Source organism: Bos javanicus, chromosome 24 (assembly GCF_032452875.1).
Source record: "Bos javanicus breed banteng chromosome 24, ARS-OSU_banteng_1.0, whole genome shotgun sequence".
Taxonomy (NCBI): domain Eukaryota; kingdom Metazoa; phylum Chordata; class Mammalia; order Artiodactyla; family Bovidae; genus Bos; species Bos javanicus.
The window spans coordinates 43,834,491-43,855,658 of record NC_083891.1 but is presented as its reverse complement, the minus strand read 5'-3'; the positions used below and the strand labels follow the sequence as shown (position 1 = coordinate 43,855,658).

Sequence of the window (21,168 nt, the reverse complement as noted above, 5' to 3'; positions counted from 1 at the left end):
CTGTATTCATTTTATCATAATTTGTGAATGGTATTAAGGATGAGTGATTTTGATACATTAACTTTGTATTTTAATGGTCTTGCCTAATTTGCATCTATAAACCAATAATTACCTGTAGAATATTTAATATTATCTACATATCAATGTTACTTTAATAGAGCTGGTTTTATTTATTTTCCAAATGTTTTATGTTTCTTTTTCTTGCCCTATCGCACTGTCTAGCAATTTTCACTGTTGCTACACTAACAATGAATAAGCGCTGGGTAAACTACAAACACATTTTTTCCCTCAAAATTGTCAGACATCTGAAGTTGTAAGACAGTCTGAAAATGAAGGATAGAGCCTTCACCTCTCTCCATAGAGAAAGAGAGGATGTCCATCTCTGTTACTTATGCTAGAGTACAGGTAGTCAAAATAAATGCCATACAAGTAAGTAAGACTAAATCAGTTAAAATATTAATGAACTGCTAAAGACTAAGTGTGAGCTGTTGTGGTAAGAGATTTATATCCACTTGCAGGCTCTTTCCAAAGTAACTCATGAGAAAAGGCAAAAGGCTGGAAAGAGATTCAATGAATGTGAGGGAGGAGTGAATGAACAAATCGGTTACCACTGTGGGAAATAGATGAACTCCCACCACCTGCTGCTTCCATCAAAAACTTAAGCTATTGGTCCTAGGCACAGATAAAATCCCATTGTTGCTGAGGAAAAGACAGGAGTGAGAAAAACAGTCATTTAATCCAGCCAATAATCTCCAGTCCAAAAGACCTTTGGAGAAATTTGAATCATATAAAAGTATGGGTATAAATTAGGAGTACGTCAAGGCTGTATATTGTCACCCTGTTTATTTAACTTATATGCAGAGTACATCATGAGAAATGCTGGACTGGAAGAAACACAAGCTGGAATCAAGATTGCTGGAAGAAATATCAATAACCTCAAATATGCAAATGACACCACCCTTATGGCAGAAAGTGAAGAGGAACTAAAAAGCCTCTTGATGAAAGTGAAAGAGGAGAATGAAAAAGTTGGCTTAAAGCTAGACATTCAGAAAATGAAGATCATGGCATCTGGTCCCATCACTTCATGGGAAATAGATGGGGAAACAGTGGAAACAGTGTCAGACTTTATTTTTCTGGGCTCCAAAATCACTGCAGATGGTGACTGCAGCCATGAAATTAAAAGATGCTTACTCCTTGGAAGGAAAGTTATGACCAACCTAGATAGCATATTCAAAAGAAGAGACATTACTTTGCCAACAAAGGTTCGTCTAGTCAAGGCTATGGTTTTTCCAGTGGTCATGTATGGATGTGAGAGTTGGACTGTGAAGAAGGCTGAGCGCCAAAGAATTGATGCTTTTGAACTGTGGTGTTGGAGAAGACTCTTGAGAGTCCCTTGGACTGCAAGGAGACCCAACCAGTCCATTCTAAAGGAGATCAGCCCTGGGATTTCTTTGGAAGGAACGATTCTAAAGCTGAAACTCCAGTACTTTGGCCACCTCATGCGAAAAGTTGACTCGTTGGAAAAGACTCTGATGCTGGGAGGGATTGGGGGCAGGAGGAGAAGGGGACGACAGAGGATGAGATGGCTGGATGGCATCACTGACTCGATGGATGTGAGTCTGGGTGAACTCCGGGAGTTGGTGATAGACAGGGAGGCCTGGCGTGCTGCTATTCATGGGGTCGCAAAGAGTCGGACATGACTGAGCGACTGAACTGAACCAACTGACCGCAGTTTCTCTCATTCCAATCTATCAAGACAATTGTTTTAAATATTTTGTCTAGTTTTTAATTTGTTTTTGATGGGAGGTCAAGTCCAATCCTTGTTACTTCAACATTTCTAGAAGTAGGAGACCTATATTGTACCTTTTTCTTTGAAGTTATATGATTAGATTCTTAAATTTCTAGTAGGGTCAAATATTATACTGAAGGTACAAAAGACTGGAGGAGAAGTGAGGAGTCCTTGAATTTAAAGCACAACTTCCAATATATATACTTAATTCCATGGCTTTGAGAAAATGTAATACTCTCTCTACAACTCTGTCTTCTCATCTGTAAATTAAGACAGTTATCCTTAATTTCTTCCGATTATCTTCCTAGTGTGACTATTCCAAATCTATTGTGAAAACCACTTACCAATTATTTGTGGGTAGGTTGATCTTCCTACTGTTTACCTGAAAGCCGATTTTCAACATCACTCTAGAGCAAAACAAAAGACTATAATCTCAAACTGCTGTGCGGCTGCAAGTCCTGCTCACACTAAGAAGGATTACAGACAAGCATCTCAGAGATAATCGAGCTGTCAATCTCTTTTATGAACCATGACAAGTATCCAAAGAATTGTGGATTTCAAAGTAAACATCCAGCATTTTAGGACAGGGTAAGCAAGGCTCAGTTCCAAATTTTTTTCATTATTTTCTCCATCCCTCTTAGACTTAAAACACCCATGAAATGTATCCACATCTTAGGCACCTGTTGATTGACTTTGTTGTGATGGAACTAACAACTGAATAACAGGGTAGTTAGGCTGGAAATAAAATCTAAGTGATTGATAATCTTTTTTGGTTTCAGAATCCTGCTAATCAGATAATTGCTGATTAAAGGACTCATTCTATCCTTTTGAAGTCGAAGCAAAGTTATTAAAGTTTCTATTGATCCTCAGTATGAAATGGAATGTCTCCTGCCATATCAATAAACCAGGATATAACAGCCATCAGTGATTTTGGGCCTCTAAATGTGATTTTCTGAGCCTGGAGAGCTCCCAAGAGAGAGAACAATACCTGTGATCCCGCAGCTATCAGCTGCCACCACTCTCAATGATAAAGGAGGAATTAAGGATGTGAATAATCAAGAAGCAGGATGCTGGCCCCAGATATGAGATACATATGAAAGAAATTATTTCAGTGAGTCCAGAAGCTTGCATCTTCCCATGCATGGAAGAGTGCTAAATTCCTTAATTTGAGATATCTGGTTTTCCTTAATTAACAGCAACCTTTTAATATTCAGATTACCTGTCCTTTCCTGCAAACATCTATATCCTGACTCCTTCCTCAGCCTCCTTGGAGCAGTTTCTCAGGGCTACTTGAGATGCGGCCTCCGGGGCTTGAAGTCCTAAGAATTCTCACTGAATAAATATATCTCTCAACTTTCAGGTTGTGACTATTTTTTCAGTCGACACCAGAGAAGGGCCTGAGAGGAAATCTCTGATGTAGATGGTTCTCCTGAGGTGGAATTTTCTGGGCAAACTAAGAATTCTTAGAGTCTTCTGACCTTCTGTGTGCCTCAGGTGATCCATGTCTGAACATTTGTCAGCTGTTATTCTATTACCCTAACTGAGGAAATTTGTCAAGGTAATATTTTAAATAAACTATTAGTGGAAGCATTGTTTCTAGTAAACACAGTAGAGCACATAATGGAATTCTTCTCACCTCTGTTAGTTTATGATGTTAGATTAACAGACATAAAAATGGAAGGGAATTTAGAGCTAACTTGTCCTATTCTATCACTTTACCAAAAAAAGTGAGTTGTTGGGTAGTATTATAATTCCTAAGGGAGGAAATCATATTCATACATTTAAATAAAAGATTAAAAACAAAAATGTTTTCTCAGCTAAAGGAGAAATTGAATTAATCAGCCTCCTTTTTCTTTCCAGGTTACTCCAGCTATATATACTCTAACTGAATGTAGAATTACTAAACAAATCTCAGGAGTTTTGTGGGGTTTTTTGCTTATTTTTTGTTTGTTTGTTTTGCTTGCAAATGTATTGTAGGTTGAGATGAAAGAATGGTAGCTCACTGATGGACATATGGATGGTGATGAGAACTTCCTGAACTTGGATGTAGAGTGCGTCATTAGGGAATTATATGCCTCATCTTCAACCCCTTTTCCTATGGCACCAGAGGTCAGGCATGATGTGTTTTACATATTTTGTAATCTTGCCCTGCTCTGGAAAACTAAAGATTACATTTGTTTCAGTTCTAAGGAAGTTGGGTTAGTCTGGCCACTTTTACATATATTGAATTCCAGAGAAAAATCTTTCAGCAGAAATGCTTTTAGGAGAGAAGGCATTACCTCTTCTATATAAGTAAAATTACAGTTTTAGAGTGATTTGAGATATAAAAACTAAGGTCAAGGGGCATTCTCTATATGCATCATAAGCATTAGAATTAGTTTGCATATTTGTTGTTGTTCAGTCACTCAGTCATGTCCAACTCTTTGCAACCCCATGGACTGTATGTAGCATGCCAGGCTTCCCTGTCCTTCACCATCTCCCAAAACTATATGTAGCATGCCAGGCTTCCTTGTCCTTCACCATCTCCCAAAACTATATGTAGCATGCCAGGCTTCCCTGTCCTTCACTATCTCCCAGAGTTTGTGCAAACTCATGCCCATTGAGTCAGTGATGCCATCCAACCATCTCATCCTCTCTCATCCCTTTCTCCTCCTGCCTTCAATCTTTCCCAGCATCAGAGTCTTTTCCAATGAGTCAGCTCTTCACATCAGGTGGTCAAAGTGTTGGAGTTCAACTTCAGCATCAGTTCTTCCAATGAATATTCAGGGTTTATTTTCTTAAGGATTGACTGGTTTGATATCCTTGCTGTCCAAGGGACTCTCAAGAGTCTTCTCCAGCACCATAATTTGAAGGCATCAATTCTTCAGCGCTCATCCTTTTTTATTGTCCAGTTCTCACATCCATACATGACTACTGGAAAAACCATAGCCTTGACCATACGGACCTTTGAAAGCAAAGTGATGTCTCTGCTTTTTAATACTCTGTCTAGATTTGTCATTGCTTTTGTTCCAAGTAGTAAGCATCTTTTAATTTCATGGCTGTAGTCATCATCCACAGTGACATATAGTTTGCATTTACCTGTTTGGACATATTAATACATCTGTTCTTCTTGCTCTAGAAAACTTTTTATATTTTTATTATCTAATTTGGCCAAGAAATTTGGTGATGTGTCTTGGATCAGAAACTCTTAAATGAATGAATGGGAATTTAAATGCAAGTCTGACAGATCACCAAACCACAATGAGATGCTGATACTCTAATAATCTAAGATGGGAAAAGAAGTAAACATAGTTTTGTTGAAAAGTCTCAGTGAAGCAACACTGTCAGCACCTTAATTTCAAATATACTCCAAGGTTTTACTCTCATATTTGTATATACACTTCATAATTCATAAGTTGTGAAATTCAGAAAATGAGAGCATCCCAGGAAGCATATCTCCAGAGTCAAGATTTGGCATTTGGAATTTCTGACTGAACTACAGGATGTTTCAAATGTCCCTGCCAGATCCCTTTTGAAAATACAGGCTTTAGAGCATAAATTATTTCAGCAAGTATCTGTATTAAGTTACCCTGTACACTTTGTCACTCCCAATTGCCTTGATTTTAATGAATGCAAGGAAGATATTCTATGCATTTGGTGGCATATACTTAATTCAGTTCTAACGAAGCCTTTACTTGGCACCTTTTTGAGAGTAAATAATTCAAATCCAGTATTCGGCTTTAGTGTCTCTCAGACAACACTGTGGTGGTTCCTCGCTCTCTGTGAAAAGTTTGTTAAAATGTTTATCTGTGAAGAATTTCTGTTGCTATCTTGGAACCACTGGCATCCTTAATTACTGCTTTGCTTACTCATTTCCTCTGCTTAAATATTTATGTTCCTCTTACCCATTGATTTTGAAAGAGGGTTATGGCAATTGATTGACAGCACCAGCACATAGCTTATGGGAGAATTTGGCCTCTCTACGATACTTACTAATGACAGAAATGTACTAGTGTGACTAATGCATATAGAGTAGGAGAGCGCTGGGATTCCCTTTTTGCATGCAACCTTATGCAGTATTGATGTCAGAGGCAGGGAGAAGTACCTTCTTCACCACAAGGACTTGAGGATATTCATCATTCTTAGTATTCAGTTGAACATATTATAACAAACCGTTAATTTCAAGATAGGATATCTGTATGGAACTCACAGAAGCATTAATTTATTGGAGTCATGTCCAGCACTGGAATTGTTAACAGTCTGGGTTGATAGACTTTGGATAGTAGTAGTATGGAATTCTTGATTACAGGGCTTTATTTTCCATGTGGAGCCAAGTGATCATTTCCTCCATTGAAAACCAAATTGCTTTGCACCTATTTCCCATTCATTTCCTATCCTTTTCCATAGGTTTGGGAAATATAAAGAACAATTATTCTTGCTCATTCACATATGAATGTGGTATCTGTAATATGTGAAAAGTAAAATTTTTTATTTATCAAGAGTTCATTTCATATTGGGACAAGAACAACTTTTAAAAAACTGATGTGAGACACCACGGCCCTACACTAAATTGAAGAATCAATATTCATAGAGTATTTTTTCTACCTTTCAATCACATTCATGTGGTAAGCACTTCACAAATATTTGTTGAATAGGTGAATTAAAGAACACATAAATTTATATATAAATTTGAATTCTCTAAGATAACTAGGAGATAAATTTATGTAGGCAAAGTAAGTGTTGCTTTCTTTACATACGGGTGAAGTAAAAAGCACAGGTGAGAATGTTCACATGAGGCCACAGAGGAAGATGATAACAGAGCTGGTGTCAGCTCCATAATAGCACAATAGCACATTGTGAGCATGGAAGTGACTAATCTGTTCAGTTGAAAAGCCATTTTTCAGTAAGCATAGGGGTACAGCCTATGTGTTCTTAGGGAAACTTTCTACCTTTATTTTTTTATTTTTATTTTTTTTGGTAAGGACAAAGGTGGGGTTTGTTTTTATTATAAAAGAAAAAAAAATAGTAACTCCTCAGGAATCTTAACAAAGGAAGGGAATATTTCACACTCAGAGAACAGACACCAAGATACAAAAATTACAACTGTTTGGACTCCAGACTTGTCCCATTTCCTCCAGAGCAGAGATGGGGAGGAGACAGCTGAAGCAAACAAGCAATTCTGTAAAACAAAGACTTAGAAACCCTAACAAATATGATTAAAATCTAAAATTCTGTTTTGCTTTAAAAAAAAATCTTTTTTTTAATATTATCAAAAGGCCTGCTTTAGTGACATGCTAGTCCCACCAGAAAATAACCCCAATACCCACTTGTCAGTAACATGCTCAAGCTGACCAGCCAACTCATATTTCCAAACCCCTGTACAAGTACATGTGTGTCTTTTAAACCTGGGGCTCAGGTGATGGCTATTGCTATCATGGGCTTCCACCTGTTAACCAACCAACATCAGCCTCCCAGAAGGGCAAGCAGGGCGGAGAGAAGCCCTGAAGTGGTTGTGAGGGAATATCAGCCCGAAACAGCCAACTCTTCCAGCGCAGCCTCTCCCATCCCCACGCCCACTCAAAAGGAGATCCTTATTTCTAACCAGACTACTTAGTCTCAAATTTGGGTTCCCCGTAACCAGAATGGCTTTTTCTCCCTAAAGAGAAAACACACATTTATCTGCACACTCATATATATAATTTTTTTGTTTTTACATTTAAATATAAAAATACTACTCTGCTTTGTGTTATAATGGAGGACCACACAATGAGAACTTTTTCTTTTAAGGTAGGGCCATCCATCCATTTATGCGGAGCCTGTTAGGACATTGAGCCCCAGGCAAGGAAAGCACCACACCAGGAGATCTAGGGCATTTTCCTACCTGACTTCCCACCCTTCCTTCCCCCTTAATTTTCACTTTTGATAGAAAGTTGGTTACAACCTTGTAAGTAATGGAACTTCCCACCAAGAAGGGAAATCCTAACCTAACCATAGAATCCAGCACCCCTGTCCCCGACTCAGTAACCACTCAGAGTCCTCCCCATCCCTTCACAATGACTGGGCTCTCTGTCCGGAGAGCTATGCCTATTGGACAAACACACCTGATTAAATGGAAGCAGTGGTTATGTTCCCCTGCCCCCCTCCCAACTAATGCACTAGAAAGCTTCAGTGATAGGAAAAAGAAAAGGACAGGAGTAGGTAGGTGGTTGTGAAGTGATTAAGAACTTGACCCCTTTAGTCCTGACCAAAGAAAGCAAGAGATATTAACTGGGTGTGAGGAATTAAAAAAAAAAAAAAAAGACCTTGATATTCCACCCTTTGAGTTATAGCTATTATAACATTGAGAGGGGTGAGAGTGGGAGTAAGATGTAGAATTAAGAGGGGTTTCGAGGGCTGCAAGGCTAGTCCACTTAGTTCTTGTACTGGAAGGGCTCGTCGCCCATTTTGTTCAGAAGACATGTGTGGATGAGGGCTTCGGTCACGGCGAAGGGGTCACAGTTGGCAGATGGGCGAAGGTCTTCGAAGTAGCCCTTCTTCTCCTGGCCAACAGTCCGGGGGATGCGGATGCTAGCACCACGGTTGGCCATGCCGGCAGAGAAGTCGTTGATGTTGGAGGTTTCGTGGAATCCAGTTAGGCACCGGGCGTTGTCCAGGCCCCCCTTGGGATTGTAGGCTCGGATGTGGTACTGGTGCCGCTTGCTTAGCTTCTCAATGGCCTCCTCAGTGTACTTCAGACCATTCTCTCACATGGCCTTGGTGCTAAAGTTGGTGTGGCAGCCAGCACCATTCCAGTTTCCAGGATTGGGCTTAGGATCAAAGGTGGCGATCACTCCGAAGTCTTCACACACATGATGCAAGATGAAACGGGCCACCCAGAGATGATTGCCCATGTCGATTCCTTCACAGGGTCCTATCTGGAATTCCCACTGTGCAGGCATGACCTCGGCGTTCGTGCCCCCAATCTTGATGCCGGCGTACAAGCAGGCCCGGTAGTGAGCCTCCACAATATCCCTGCCATAGGCCTTGTCCACTCCCACACCACAGTAGTAGGGACCCTGGGGCCCAGGAAAGCCATTGGAAGGCCAACCAAAGGGGTGCCCATCAGTGCCCATGAAGGTATATTCCTGCTCCATTCCAAACCAGGGGCGCTGGTTGCTCATCATGTCCATTATCCGTTTACAGGTGTGCCTTAAATTGGTCTCTGCAGGCTTTCGGTTGTACTTGAAGACTTCACAGAACACCAGCTTGTTGGGGTCCTTGTGGAAAGGGTCCCGAAACATGGCAGTGGGGACAAGATACATGTCACTGTTGGAGCCTTCAGACTGAAAAGTACTAGAGCCATCAAAATTCCACTCGGGCAACTCTTCTATACACTTGGGTTCAGAATCCAAGGTTCGGGTCTTGCAGCGCAGTCCTTCTCCAGTACTGTGGATCCAGATGTACATAGCTTGGACTTTATCGCCCTAAGGTAGGGCCATGTACACCTGCTTGATGCCTTTGTTCAAGTGGGAGCTCACCAAGGTGGCCATGGTGGAAGGTGTTCTGGGCACCGAGCAAAGCGGCAGGACGAGCAGGCAGTGAGAGCGAGGTGAGGAGAAGAGAGGCGAGGAGGACGGAGAGGTGCTGCTTAGACAGCATGCTCTTCTCCCATTCTCAGCTCTGCCACTAAAAACAGTATTGAAAAGGACAGAAAGCCGGCAGGAGGGAGACAAACCCCAGATGAGCAGGAAGAGTAAGGTACAAGAACAAGTGGAAGAACAGGTCCCAGAGAAGAAAGTTAGTATGAGACTGGAGAGTGGCCAAAAGGTAGATAGTGACCACATAGGACTGGAAAAGGAAGAGCTCTTGATCTGCTCCCATCCCAACCCAGCAGTTGGGAATTCTCTCCTAGAGTTCCTCTCTAGTTCCCAAACTCTCGAGTTCCTCTGGAGAAGCTCTACCAACAGCCTCTATTCCATTGATCACTGGTCTTTAGATAGAGCCACCTCTGGTTTCTTTTCTTCATTATGCCAAAGGATAGAGATTCCAGTATGCTCTGTAAAGCAAAAAGTGAAAATGCCACTATTTGTACTTTAATTTTTTTCCCCTTGGGTAACTAAAAAATTATTTTAGCTTGGAATTTGGGTAGATTTATTCTGTACTATAGACAATTGACTGAATCTTTCTACTTATCTCATGACTACCTGGTATCATTTTCATTCCTTTCAGATTACTGTTATTTTCCAGATAAACAAAGATTTTGAGAATAGGACTACTTATTTTCCAAGACACCCACCATCTCTACTCTGTACCTTCAAATCTAAACCACCAATATATACACACTTTTAAATTCTTTCTGCCTTCCTGCCTGCAACTAAATATACCCACATGAGAGCTCATGTATCTGGTCTATAGCAGGAATAGATTTATGAAACATAGTTTCTGATCATCAGCCTCCTTGTATCATAATTTCAGTCCCCATTTCCATGACATCCATGTTATAGATATGTAAATCCTTCTACTATTTCCTGGGACATCTCTCTCTTAGTGTGTTTTGTGGTTATGGTCATACTGGAATAAAAAAGTATCTTCAAAATCCCTTATATAACTAAGACTGACAATTTGAAAACACAGTGTCAAGTGTCCAAAGTATTACCTGGAAATAGAATGCAGGTTCTATTTCCAAGTTCATAGAGCAAGATTCTAAAACAAAACAAAATAAAATCCTGTCTGCCAATGACTGAGCTTTATCCATAAGTAGAATTAATGCATAAGGTCAAGTTCCGAGCATAATTTTAAAGTAGATAAAATTTGGTCCTTCCAACTTAATCTAGCAAAGTGGGAAAGGTCATTTGCCTTTACATTCATATCATAGACTGCTAATTTCAGAGGCTGTGCCAAATACTGGTTGCTGTTGTGCTGTGCCTAGTTGATCACTTGTACCCGACTCTTTGGGAGCCCGTGGACTGTAGCCCACCAGGCTCCTCTGTCCATGGGAATTCTCCAAGCAAAAATATTGGAGTGGGTTGCCATGCCCTCCTCCAGGGGATCTTCTCAACCCAGGGACTGAACCCAGTCTCCTGCACTGCAGGCGGATTTTTACCATCTTAGCAGAACATAGTCAAACATGACTGGGAAGGCAGACCCAGGTCTCTAAGGTAAGAAGAATGTCCACTTGTAGAAGAGTTGACTAAAGAGTAATGTTGGAGTCAAATTTTAATGGTATTGTGGCTAACTTGGTCTGTGGATGATAACTTGCTTTTCTCTGCTGCTGGTGTTCTAGGAAGGCCAGCTTAATATTTTCTGAACAACTTTTTGCAGATTTCTGTCATGTGGTTTTCACAAGCATGATACAATTTCAAGAGGTGTTCCCTTAAAGTTTGATCTCCCAGATTTGAATTCAGTTTTGACACATTCTACCTCTGTCACATTGGGAAAAATGCTTCACTTCAAGTCTCATTTTTTAACCTGAGGACAATAATAGTTTCCATGATAGATGGTAGTGCATGTTAACAATACATCAAAATTTTAAAGGATAGTAGTTGTTGTTGTTGTTCAGCCGCTCAGTCATGTCCAACTCTTTTTGACCCTATGGACTGCAGCACACCAGGCTTCCCTGTCCTTCACCATCTCCTGGAACCTGCTCAAACTCATGTCCATTGAGTCACTGATGCCATCCAACCATCTCGTCCTCTGTTGTCCCTTTCTCCTCCTGCCTTCAGTCTTTCCCAGATCAGGATCTTTTCTAATAAGTTGCCTCTTTGCATCAGGTAGCCAAAGTAGTGAAGTTTCAATTTAAGCATCAGTCCTTTCAATGGATATTCAGGGTTGATTTCCTTTAGGATTGACTGGTTTGATCTCCTTGCAGTCCAAGGGACACAGTTGAAAAGCATCAATTCTTTGACTCAGCCTTCTTTATGGTCCAACTCTCACATCCATACATGATTACTGGAAAACCATAGCTTTGACTAGATGGACTTTTCTTGGCAAAGTAATGTCTCTGCTTTTTAATATGCTGTCTAGGTTGGTCATAGCTTTTCTTCCAAGGAGGAAGCATCTTTTAATTTCATGGCTGCAGTCACCATCTGCAGTGATTTTAGAGCCCAAGAAAATAAAGTCTGTCATTGTTTCCCCATCTATTTGCCATGAAGTGATGGGACCAAATGTCATTATCTTGGTTTTTTGAATGTTGTTTTAACCCAGATTTTTCACTCTCCTCTTTGACCTTCATCAAGACGTTCTTTAGTTCCTCTTCACTTTCTGCCATAAGGATGGTGTTATCTGCATATCTGTTCAGTTCAGTTGCTCAGTCATGTACAACTCTTTGTGACCCCATGGACTGCACCATGCCAGGCCTCCCTGTCCATCAACCAACTCTTGGAGCTCACTCAAACTCATGTCCATCGAGTTGGTGATGCCATCCAACCATCTCATCCTCTGTCATACCCTTCTCCTCCTGCCTTCAATCTTTCCCAGCATCAGAGTCTTTTCAAATGAGTCAGCTCTTCACATCAGGTGGCCAAAGTATTGGAGTTTCAGCTTCAACATCAGTCCTTCCAATTAACACTCAGGACTGATTTCCTTTAGGATGGACTGGTTGGATCTCCTTGCAGTCCAAGGGGCTCTCCAGAGTCTTCTCCAACACCACAGTTCAAAAGCATCAATTCTTTGGTGCTCAGCTTTCTTTATAGTCCAACTCTCACATCCATACATGACTACTAGAAAAGCCATAGCTTTTACTAGACAGAATAGACAGATAACTCTTGGATATCTCTTCCTAAAGAACTAGTCTCTGATTCCCATAGCATATTTTGCAGTTTTTAAGTTCTCCTTTCTCCTTCCCATAGTTGGATGCTTAGAGTCCAGTCTTTACTGCTAAAAATTATTTGCCTTTAGCAGACACAGAACATAGACCAATTCTTTTTAATTTATTATAGTAAGATAATTTAAGTTGTTTAATAGCCTTGTGAGTTGAGGACATGGGTTTCACTGCATGGGATCCAAACATTTATTGACCTGCTTATATCTGCTTTTAAATTTTATTTTTAAAATTATTTCTTAGTGTTTAGGCATGATCACAATAGTTTAAAATGAGCTTTCCAATTAACAAAGGTTATAACACCACTAATATATTAATTTATTATTAATAAACTAATATTATTTATTAGCTTATAAATATGTTATTTATAAACTATAAATGAAATCTGGTTATATGTACCTTAGTTTTTGTTGTTATACTAACACTTTTTATTACTATCAGCTTCCATATATTGAACACTTACTAGGCACTAGTCACTGTGCTACTTAATTCAATAATCCTCACAACTACCTTAAGTTAGATTTTGTTCTAAGAAATTTGGGAGTGGAAGAAGATGGCAGAGAATTAAGATGGGGGGATCACCAGCCTCTCCACAAATACATAAAAAAAACTCATCAAGATATGGAACAACTCTTACAAAGCAACCTCCAGATCACAGCAGAATACCCCAGGCCTCCAGAAGGTAGGCTAAGCTCCCTGGAATGAGGTAAGAGAGAGGATGAAGACAGAAAAAGGGAAAATATAGGGAATTTCTGGATGGGAGCTTGTGCCCCAAGGGAGGTAGGGAGTCCTGAAGCAGGAAGAGTTCCATGCACGGGGAAGCTCCCTCACAGGCAGACCCAAGGGAGAGCTGAGGAATCCTGGAAAACTGGGCAAAGCCAGGACTTAGAGGACAGAAAACAGAGAAATCTGCACTTCTCAGCCCATAAGCAGCTCATAACTGTGGCCCCAACCAGAGGGCAGGCTCGGGGAACTGAGAGAAGCCCACAGAAGCCTTGCAGTGCAAAGGGCAGGCCAGGGGTGCTGTGATAGACAGAGAGAGGGGCAGCATAGAGACCTCTCCAGCACACACAACCCTCAGAGGAATAGCGGGCAGGCCAAGGGAGCAGAAAGAAGAACACACAAGCCCCACAATATAGAGGGTGGGCTGGTGAGCTGAAACAAGTGCACACAAGCCCCATGATTCAGAGGACAGGTCCAGGGAGCCAAGGCAAGTGAACATAAGCCCTGAGAAGCAGAGGGTGAGCTCAGGGGGGGCTGAGGAAAGCCCACACAAGTCTTTGCAACACTTTTCTCGATCAGGGAGCTGAGAAAAGACCCATAAAACCCCTACCTGGAAAGCTTCAGCCTGCAGTGCAGGGCGAGGCTGGGGAACAAAAGCACTAGCAAAGATACCAGGGACAAGTAGGGAGGGGGCTGGTGCCAGTGAAGATATGCTGAGACAGCCACTTCGACGCAGCTGTGGAAGTAGATGTGTCTAACACTGCCAAAGTCAGAAGGACTGCCCAAAGACATACTGAACCATAGACACCCCAAAACATACTACTGGACACTGCACTACCCTTCAGAGAGAAGAGATCCAGCTCCAACAATCAGAACACAGGCACATACCCTCCAACCAGAAAAACATCATAAGACACTAACCCAACCCCATGCATGGGGACAGACTCCACAACCAAGAATAAGTATGACCTTGAGACCTTTTTTCTTTCTTATAAATCTCTGTTTATTCCCCCTACATATTTCTACCTTCACATTAACATTTGCAGTGCTGTGGAGTTTTCTTCTTTGCTTCTTTAGTTTAAAAAAAAAAAATTCATTTTAAGATTTTCATTTTCTTTTTCACCCCCTTTTTTTGGTGATTTTTCTGATTTTGTTTTTTGTATATTTGACTGCTTTTCTTAGAGTAGCTATTCCTGAGTATATATAAATTGTTTTCACATATATCTATTTATCTTTGCTTTTCTATTTTTTATTTTCTCTCTCATTTTTACCCTTTTTTCCACCCCTTCCTTTTCTCTCCCCTCTCCTCTTTTTTTTCTGTGTTTTCTTCTACCTTTTTTCCTTCACTCTTTTTTTCACCAACTTATTTGCTATATTCCCCAGTTAGCACTCTGCTTAGGCTCAGTTTTCTGCACTGAGCATTACCTAGCTCTGCTTTTAAGTGGTTGATATCAATCTTGGTTTCCCTTGTTCACCAAGTCAATCTCCTGGAGTCTTTAGAATACTTTGCTTATAACTGTGTGTGTGGAAGTGTGTGTATATGTACCATTATTTCTGTAATTACCTGTGTGATCTCCTCTCACTAGAACACTAGCACAAGTCATCCCTAACAAGAAGTCAACACAAACCCATCAACCAACCTTTACCCCCAAGGGTAAAAACTAAAAGGAAGAAGGAATACAACCCTAAATCATGAGAAAAGGAGACCTCAAGTGGAGCAAGTTAGGGGGAGAAAAATGAGAAAGCAGAGAAATACAGCACAAATTAAAGAAAAAGGTAGAAACTCAGACCAAATAAACAAAGAGGAAATAAGCAATCTACCTGAAAGAGAATTCAGAATAATGACAGTAAAGATACTCTGAAGACTTGAAAATAGAATGGAGAAAATGCAAGAAACAATTAAGACAGTTAATACAATCACCAAGGACATAGAAGAAATAAAGAATATGCAAACAGAGATGAATAACACAAGTACTGAAATTAAAAATACTCTAGAAGGAACCAAAAGCAGAATAACTGAGGCAGAAGAACAGAGAAGTGAGCTGTAAGATAGAATGGTGCAAATAACTGCTGAAGAGCCAAATAAAGGAAAAAGAATGAAAAGAATGAGGATAGCATCAGATACCTTTGAGACAATACTAAAAGCACCAACTTTCAAGTTATAGGAGTCCCAGAGGAAGAAGAAAAAAAGAAGGCACTGAGAAATTTTTTGAATAAATTATAGTTGAAAACTTCCCCAACATGGGAAAGAAAATAGTCAATCAAGTCTAAGAAGTATAAACCCAAGGAGAAACACATCAACACATATTAATCAAGCCAACAGAGATTAACCACAAAGAAATATTAAAAGCAGCGAGGCAAAACAATAAGTAACATACAAGGGGAAACCCATACAATTAACAGTGGGTCTTTCAGCAGAAAGTCTGCAGGCCAGAAGGGAATGGCAGGATATATTTAAAGTACTGAAATAAAAAAATCTACAACCAAGATTACTATACCTGGCAAAGATTTCCTTCCAAATTAATGGAGTAATCAAAAGCTTTATAGACAAGCAAAACTTAAGAGAATTTAGCACCACCAGACCAGCCTTACACCAAATGCTAAAGGGATTTACATAGCCAGTGAACATGAGAGAAAGGAAAGACCTACAAAAACAAACCCAAAAGAATTAAGAAAATGCCAAAAGTAACATATATATCAATAATTACCTTAAATGTAAACATTAAATGCACCAACAAAAAGATACAGACTAACTAAATGGATACAAAAGCAAGACATATATATATCCTGCCCACAAGAGACCCATTTCACATCTAGAGACACATACAGAAAGTAAAAGGAGGGAAAAAGATATTCCACGTGAACGGAAAACAAAAGAAAGCAGAATTGCAATTCTTATATTCAGACAAAATAGACTTTAAAATAAAGAATATTATAAGAGACAAAGAAGGACACTACAAAATGATCAAGGGATCAATGCAAGAAGACATAACAATTGTAAATATATATGCATCCAACATTAAAAGCAACTCAATACATGAGGCAATCACTAACAGGCATAAGAAGGGAAATTGACAGTAACACAATAATAGTAGGGAACTTTAACACCCCCACTTACTATGCCAATGGACAGGTCATCAAAACAGAGAATCAATAAGGAAACACAAACCTTAAATGAAACATGAGACCAAATGGACCGACTTGACATCTTCAGGACTTTCCAGCAGAAGAATACAGTTTCTTCTCAAATGCACATGGAACATTCTCCAGGATAGGCCACATCTTGAGCCACAAATCATGCCTCAGTAAATTAAGAAAACTGAAATCATATCAAGTATCTTCTCTGACCATAAGACTATGAGACTTGATATCAACTACTGGAAAATAAAAACTGCAATAAAGACAAACTCATTGAGATTAAATAATACATTACTAAATAATGAAGAGGTTACTAGATAAATAAGAAAGGAAATCAAAAGATTCCTAGAAACAAATGACAATGAAAACATGACAACTCAAAACCTATAGGATTCAGCAAAAGCAGTTCTAAGAGGGAAGTTTATAGCAATACAATCCACCTCAAGGAACAAGAAAAGCATCAAATAGACAACCTAACTCTACATCTAAAGCAGCTGCAAAAAGAAGAACAACAACAACAACAACAAAAAACCCCAAAGTTAGCAGAAGGAAAGAAATTATAAAGATCATAGCAGAAATAAATGAAAAAGAAATGAAGGAAACAATACCAAAGATTAATAAAACTAAAAGCTGATTCTTTGAGAAGACAAACAAAATTTGCAAACCACTAGCCAAACTCATCCAGAGAAGGAAATGGCAACCCACTCCAGTACTCTTGCCTGGAAACTCCCATGGACAGAGGAGCCTGGTAGGCTGCAGTCCATAGGGTAGCTAAGGGTCAGACATGACTGAGCAACTTCATTTTCACTTTTCACTTTCATGCACTGGAGAAGGAAATGGAAACCCACTCCAGTGTTCTTGCCTGGAGAATCCCAGGGACAGGGGAGCCTGGTGGGCTGCCATCTATGGGGTCGCACAGAGTCGGACACGACTGAAGCGACTTAGCAGCAGCAGCAGCAGCCAAACTCATCAAGAAAAAAAGGGAGAAAAATCAAGTCAACAAAATTAGAGATGAAAAAGGAAAGGTTACAACAGATAACACAGAAACACAAAGGATCATAAGAGAATATTATGAGAAACTACATGCCAATAAAATGGAAAAACTAGAGGAGATGGGCAGATTCTTAGAAAAGTTCAACCTCCCAAGGCTGAACCAAGAAGCAATAGAAATTATGAACAAGCTAATTACAAACACTGAAATCTAAACTGTGATCAAAAATCTCCCCAAAAACAAAAACCCAGGGCCAGAAGGCTTCACAGGGGAATACTATCATACATTTCAGTTCAGTTCAGTTCAGTCACTCAGTCCATTTAGAGAAGAGCTAATGACTATTTTTCTGAAATTCTTCCAAAACATTGCAGAGGAAGGAACACTCCCAAAGTCATCCTACAAAGCCAAATCACCCTGATACCAAAATCAGGCAAAGACAACACACTCAAAAAAGAAACTTACAGGCCAATATCACTGATGAAAATAGATGCAAAAATCCTAAACCAAATTCTAACAAACAGTATTCAACAACACCTTAAAAAGTTCATACACCATGATCAAGTCAGGTTTATACCAAGGATGCAAGGATCCATTAATATACATAAATCAATCAATGTGATATGCCATATTAACAAATTTAAATATTAAAAACCATACGATCATCTCAATAGATGCAGAAAAAGCCTTTAACAAAATTCAGCACCATTTATGACAAAAACGCTTTAAAAAATGAACATAGAAGGAACCTACCTCAACATAGTAAAGGCCGTATATGATTAGTCTACAACAAACATTATTCTCAATGGTGACAAACTAAAAACATTCCCTCTAAGATCAGGAAGAAGAAAAGGGTGGCCACTCTCACCAATATTATTCAACATAGTTTTGGAAGTCCTAGCTATGGCTATTAGAGAAGAAAAAGAAACAAAATGAATCTAGATCAGAAAAGAAGAAGTAAAACTCTCACTGTTTGCAGACAACATGATACTATACATAGAAAACCCAAAAGAAACTATCAGAACATTACTAGAGCTAATCAGTGAATTCAGCAAAGTCGTGAGAGTCAAGGTCAATACACAGAAATCACCTCCATTCCTATATACTAACAATGAAAAATCAGAAAGAGAAATTAAGGAATCAATCCCATTCACCATTGCAACAAAAAGAATTAAACATCTAGGAATAAACTTACCTAAGGAGACAAAAAAACTGTATATAGAAAATTATAAGACACTGATGAAAGAAATCAAAGATGACATAACAGATGGAGAGATATTCCCCGTTCCTGGGTAAGCAGAATCAATATTTGAAAATGACTATACTACCAAATGCAATCCACAAATTCAACGTGATCCTTGTCAAATTATCAATGGTATTTTTCACAGAACTAGAACAGAAGTTTCACAATTCATACGGAAACACAAAAGACCCCAAGTAGCCAATGCAGGCTTGAGAAAGAAGAATGGAGCTGGAGGAAGCAATCTTCCTGACTTCAAAATATACTATAGAGCTATAATCATCAAGACAGTATGGTACTGGCACAAAAACAGAACCACAGACCAATGGAACAAAATAGAGAGCCTGGAGATAAACTCGTGCACCTATGGGTAACTTATTTTTGACAAAGGAGGCAAGAATATACAATGGGGCAAAGATAGCCTCTTTGATAAGTGGTGCTGGGAAAACTGGACAGTTACATGCAAAACAATGAAATTAGAATATTTTCTAATAACATACACAAAGATAAATTCAAAATGGACTAAAGACGTAAATGTATGACCAGAGATTATAAAACTCTTACAGGAAAACATAGGCAGAACACACAATGACATTAACCAAAGCAAGATCTTCTATGACCCACCTCTTAGATTAATGGAAATAAAAACAAAAATAAACAAGCAAGACCTAATTAAACTTAAAAGCTTTGCACAGCAAAGGAAACTATAAGCAAGGTGAAAAGACAACCCTCAGAATGGAAGGAAATAATACCAAAGGAAACAACTGACAAAGGATTAATTTCCAAAATATACAAGCAGCTCACACAACTTAATATCAGAAAAACAAACAATCCAGTCAAAAACTGGGAGTAAGACCTAGACAGACATTTCTCCAAAGAAGATATACAGATGGCTAACAAACACATGAAAAGATGCTCAACATCACTCACTATTAGAGAAAAGCAAATCAAAACTACAATGAAAATACCATCTGACACCAATCAGAATGGCCATCATCAAAAAGTCTACAAACAAACAAAAAAAAAATGCTGGAGAGGGTGTGGAGAAAAGGGAACCCTCTTGCATTACTGGTGGGAAAGCAAATTGATCCAGCCACTTTGGAAGACAGTATGGAGATTTCTTTAAAAACTAGGAATAAAACCACCATATGACCCAGCAATTCCACTCCTAGGCACATACCCTGAGGAAATCAAAATTGAAAAAGACACAAGTACCCCCAGTGCTCATTGCAGCACTCTTTACAATAGCTAGAACATGTGAGCAACCTAGATATCCATCGACAGATGAATGGATAAAGAAGTTGTGGTACATATATACAATGGAATATTACTCAGCCATAAAAAGGAACACATTTTAGTCAGTTCTAATGAGGTGGGTGAACCTAGAGCCTATTATACAGAGTGAAGTCAGAAAGAGAAATATAAATATCATATACTGATGCATATATATTGAATCTAGAAAGATGGTACTGATGAATTTATTTGCAGGGCAGCAATGGAGAAACAGACATAGAGAACAGACCTATGGGCCTGGGTGAGGGGAGAAGGGAGAGGGTGAGATGTAAGAGAGAGTAACATGGAAACTTTTACAATACCATATGTAAAATAGATAGCCAATGGGAATCTGCAGTATGACTCAGGGAACACAAACAGGGGCTTTGTGACAATCTGGAAGGTTGGGATGGGTAGGGAGATGGGAGAGAGGTTCAGGAGGGAGGGGCCATGGGTGTACCCATGGCTGATTCTTGTTGCTCTTTGACAGAAAATAACAAAATTCTGTAAAGCAATTATTCTTCAATTAAAAAATAAATTGGCAAGAAGTGGGAAGAAAAAAAAAGAAATTGGAAGTTCAGAGAAGATATGAGGGAAATACGCCCAAGGTCACACAGATAATAAGTGACAACTCTTGTATTTGAACCATGGCCTCAATAACCATGCTCTTAACCAACATAAATATAAGATCAGAAATTGAGAATTTTTAAACCCAAAAAGAGTAATGTTTTTCACATCTTCAATTCTTAACTTCTCCTGCATTGTACATTCAATCTTGTCCAATAATTACATGTTCTGTTTGAGTTCTAGAGAGAGGATGAGTTGCATGAAGGAGAGTAGTGGAAGTAGAAGAGAGAGGAAGAAAGAGAAATAGGACATGTGACTCAAGCACAGAACAAAACTTCAGGAAAAAAGGAGACTGAAGGATAAGATATCCTCCAATTATCTTTTCTATACCACTCTCTCCTTTTTGCCTGAAACATATTCTGTGTCCTTAAGTTCTTGAAGATATTTAACCTCAGTTTTCATAAACCAACTACCCACTATGAGCTGTGAGTTTAAAAGTTTCTCTGTCCCCCAGGAGACATTTTCATTTAAGTAGAAGACATTTTGCAAACTAAAAATACATCAGGATCAAAACCAATAAATATTTTATGGTAAGTTTCTGGCACCAAGATAATTTGTGAGGAGCATATTTCTGAACTAATGGCCAGGAAACACAACTCTTTTTCTTATTATGC

The 21,168-nt window shown here is 39.2% G+C and overlaps 1 pseudogene; it reads right to left on the bottom strand.

The window, feature by feature from the left end:
* Nucleotides 1–6,752: 6,752 nt before the first annotated feature.
* LOC133237689 (glutamine synthetase-like) lies at nt 6,753–9,393 on the bottom strand (annotated as a pseudogene).
* Nucleotides 9,394–21,168: the final 11,775 nt, after the last annotated feature.